Below are 4,447 nucleotides of genomic sequence, written 5' to 3'. Positions count from 1 at the left end.
TATTGGGGGTTGGCCAAAAAGTTCATTCAGATTGTTCCATCCAATATTATGGAAAGACCCAAACAAACATTTTGGCCTACAAAAATATTCTGATACCACTACCATCTAATCTCTCTTTTCAACCCCCGCTTGAATTATAGGGGCTTCAACTATGTACAGCATTCATTGCTACATTGTTTGTTCTGTTTTTGAGTATTTTGGGTGTGTGTGTGTATTGCTTTTAAAATCAGAAGGATTTATTAAATATTTGCTAAGAGTCTACTGGAGTTGGATTAATCTCTATGACAGTATCGGTCTGCTCCCCCAAAGCCATTATCATAAAGAGGTTTAAGAAGATGAACATTCCTGAGGGCTGAGAACACTGTTAGAAATGCAGTTAAGAATTTCCTGTGTGGCCTGACACTGGGAGTAAGGTATAATATGAGACCCAAATATTTTTCCACGTGGACTGTAAGGTAGAGCTCAGAGATGGTGTGATGCAAACCTGTAAGGATACATGCATAGTCTCAGAGATGGGATTTCATGATTTGAGCAGATGTTATCACCTCTGAACACATGACTGACTGGCTTCAACTAATTGTGTGGTTTTATGTGAACTCCTCAACCCCATGGCTTCTTGGCTCCCTCATGTATAAAACAGGGGTAATAATAGTATCTAGACATAAGGTTGATGTGTGGATTAAATGAGCTAATAATACATGCAAAACGTCTGCCATCAGGTGAGAGCTATATAAGAAGGGCCCTTGTTTATTGGGTGCCTGCTACATGTTGGAGGCCCTCTGTGTCTCTTCATGTAGGTGATCTTAGGGGGTTCTTCTAGAAATACTTCGCTTGACCCCTTACTATAGGCAAGTTACCTCTTTGAGAAAATAAGAAATCATGGGCAGACACTCCCATCAGCCTAATATTTTATAATCAGAAAAGAGTAGAAGTGTTCTAGATGCAGAGGAATCTGTCTTTCCATCATCTGTCCTGCCCAGGTTGAAAACCGTATATTCAGATGAGTAGCAACATCTGTGGCAATAGGGCTTTGGGACCCCTCTACAGATCTCACAGGGTTGGAATTGTTAGACCAGAGCCTGTGCTGGGGTTCGGGAAACTGACATCACAGGGCAGTTTAGGACAGTGGTTAGGAATCTTGACCCCCCCCCACCCCCCACAAAAATTGATTCTTGGTTCTGCTGCTTATTAGCTATAACCTTGGGCTTCAGTTTATTGATCAATGAAATAGAGATATTTATGCTTACATCATCGGGTTGTGATGAGCCTTTAATATGTATATGTTGTTACTATTCACATATAAACTGAACAACAAATTGTTGCTGTATGCAAATAGCTATTATGCTTTATTTTTGTGTAGAAGAAAATGCTTGAAAATAAATCCAAAGATTAAAAAAAGAGATAATATATAAAGTGCCTGTCTGAAACATAGGAACTGCTCAATCAATATTACCATCTCCTTTAGATAAAGAATAAGACCCTGGAGTAGAGAATATGAGCCAAGGTAGATCACATTCTGGAACTCTGTCAGCCCCTGGGAACCACTGGTCTCTCTCTTCCAAGCTCCTCAGAATTTTTAAAAATAAGAGAAAATTAAATTACATAAAAATGTTTAGGAATCAGATCATTATGCTTTTGGAGTCGAGACAGGCTTTCTAACTGACATTGTACAGCAAATATTGATACCTTGGGAGGAAAATACCAGACTAACATGATTCCACAAACACTGCAACCTGCAAAATTGTTTGTTTAGAATGTCTTCAGTCTTATTATTCTGGTAGGGGAGGCAGGCTGCAGAGAGAAGGTGGCAGCGCCTTTACTGTCATCACAATCTCATATTGCCGGGCCAGGCCTACCCAGAACAGTGGGGGAATATAATCCTATTAATCATCTACCACCCTGTTAATTGTCTGTGTTCTGGAGTGTGTGCCTGGGCCACATTCACTGTTGGGGCTCATGTGTATTTACAGCATGTCAGAGGAATTCATTTGTCCAATCTGATGCTTCATTATGAGCAGACAATAGCAGCCGCCTCTTCTTTCCTCTTGTTCCAAGCTGCAGAGGCCTCTCTCGTGGGGAATAACACCATGGTTATTGTCTCCAGATAAATAATTAATGCTGGATAATTGACTTCTTTCTGTTGTGTTCCACTGAGCCTGAATTTCACTCTGGAGTGCCATTGTTCACATCGGTGTACAAAGTAAATAAATATTGTCAAGTTGCATGGGATCATCCCACAGCCTGGGTTAGACCTTTGGTGTTTGAGACCCTTTTGAGTAAATAGCATCAGAAGAGCTTTTCTAGGTATTGGCTCCTGGAAGAGTACAGAAGGTGGGGAACAGAGGTGTCTGAGGCCAGGGGTTGGGATTGTGAACTGAATTGGGTGATAGGAGGGGGTGTGATGGTTGTCAACTATGACCATGTCTGAATATCCGGGGAGGTTTTCATATTTTAAAAAATAATATAATAATAAAAAGCCCATACTGCTGATTCATGTTGCTATATGGCAGAAACCAACACTGTATTATAAAGCAATTATCCTCCAATTAAAAATAAATTTTAGAAAAGCGATAAAATAAAATAAACAAGCCAAAGAACAGGACCCTATTCTTGAAAACTTTAATGTAGGAACCTGAAGATGTTGAAAGCATATAAGCCTTGGGATCAGACTTGGGCTCTAAGCCCAGCTCCACTTCCTACCAGCTCTGTGACTCTGGCTGCTGCCTAATCTGTCTGAGCACCAGTTTTATCTTCTATAACAAGGTGACCGTGGTCATTGCTTTAAAAGGTCGTCTAAGTGCTGGGGTCTAAGAAGGAAGGTCTCTCTAGGCCTCTGGATGCCAACATACATTTTACAAGGCCATCCTGGTAACAGTAAGGCATCCCCCACCCCCAATCTCCCTCCCTCAGCAGTAAAAACCCTTGCAAGCTTAGGTTCAGATACTTCCCCAGAAGTTCATGAATTTATTGCTGGCAGTAAAGGGGACAGCGGATCGGCTCTCTGGGTAGCTAGAGACTGTGGTGCTGTGTCTCTAGCTGATTTTGTTCTTCTCGGGTCTCTGGGCTCCCATCTCTACGATTGGTACATCAGTTCTTGCTGTTGGCTCTGAGCTGCGTGGTAGTGGTTCGGGGATCCAGACATGGTGGTCAGGGTGCTGCCACCTGTCTGCCTGCTCCCAGGATTGTGCCCGCCATCATCGTGCCTCCTCTTCTGCAGGAGGCCCAGGCCTTTGAATTAACAGTCTCTATGGTGCGGTTCCTGCAGGGTGGACTGGAGGCCAGTCTGAGGGATGCACACAGGGCCACATCCAGACATGTCTCCCGCTCCCCCTCCCTCCCACCCTCCCTCCCTTTCATTGCTTCTCTTACCCACAGATCAAGCTGAGACACTGACATTTTCTCTTTGGTTTCCTGCTTGTGAGGGTGGGAATACTGATGAAAGGACTTTACTAACCCCCGTAACAAAATTGGCTCACTCTCATTCAGCACTTGCTATGAGCTGGTTGCTTTTACACATAGCAATTCACTCAGTCCTCATCACAGCCCTTGTGTATACTTACTATTATCTCTGTTTTGCTAATGAGGGGGCCATAGGTTGGGTTCCCTGGGAAGGAGTAATTGAGATGGGGTTGAGAGTCCAGAATGGTCGTTAGGGAGTGCCTTTGGGATTGACACTTGTGGCAGGAAAGGAAGGAAGCAGGCATGGCCGGTGGTGTGGGAGTGAGGTGGGGGCAGGGTGCAGATGGTGAGCTGTGATGCCGGCTTGATGACAACTCAGCTGACCTCACAGGGACCTTTGGGATCAGAGTTGTTCATTGACCAGACAGGCCAGGACCTTCATATCCCACCTTCATTCTGTCAGAGTGGGCGACTTTGGGCAGAGCATGACCTCAGGTAAGGTAGCTCTGAAAGTCCTGCCAGCTGGGGACAGCAAGTCTTTCCTTTGAGGAAGAACCCAGATGCCACATACAACATCCGTCCCATGAGAAAACTGAGGCTTGAGGAGCTGAAGCTGCTTACTTGTCCAGGACAGGCTGACAAAGAACAGAGCCAGGATACATGTCCTCAGATGGTGCTTGAACCTGAGTGCCAGCCAGTACTCTATTCCAGCTGTCTTTTCCATGATGTTCTTGAGGGCATCACATGAAGAAGTCATTCATTCATTCAGGTGGTTGTTTATTCATTGTTGTCTTTGTTTAGTTGCTAAGTTGTGTCTGACTCTTTGTGACCCCATGGACTGTAACCAGGCTCCTCTGTCCATGTGATTTTCCAGGAAGAATACTGGAGTAGATCACCATTTTCTTCTCCAGGGGAATCTTCCAACCCAGAGATTGAACCCGTGTCTCCCATGTCTCCTGCATTGGCAAGTGGGTTCTTTGCTGCCAAGTCACCAGTGAAGCCCCGTTTATTCATTAGTATTCATTAAGTCTTCCACAAAATTTCTCTA

At 44.2% G+C, this 4,447-nt stretch overlaps 1 long non-coding RNA gene across 2 annotated transcripts; it reads right to left on the bottom strand.

Moving 5' to 3' along the window:
* Positions 1 to 2,941: 2,941 nt before the first annotated feature.
* LOC133261908 (uncharacterized) lies at positions 2,942 to 4,143 on the bottom strand. 2 transcript variants are annotated; one of them, XR_009741166.1, is made up of 2 exons: positions 3,370 to 4,143; positions 2,942 to 3,283 (listed from the first exon to the last, which is right to left on the bottom strand). It is a non-coding gene; the product is annotated as an uncharacterized LOC133261908 (long non-coding RNA). The 2 variants fall into 2 exon arrangements; XR_009741167.1 differs by having other exon boundaries at positions 3,561 to 4,143.
* Positions 4,144 to 4,447: the final 304 nt, after the last annotated feature.

The sequence above is a fragment of the Bos javanicus genome, chromosome 15 (assembly GCF_032452875.1).
Source record: "Bos javanicus breed banteng chromosome 15, ARS-OSU_banteng_1.0, whole genome shotgun sequence".
In the NCBI taxonomy this organism is placed as follows: domain Eukaryota; kingdom Metazoa; phylum Chordata; class Mammalia; order Artiodactyla; family Bovidae; genus Bos; species Bos javanicus.
This window is presented reverse-complemented; position numbering and strand designations above follow the sequence as displayed.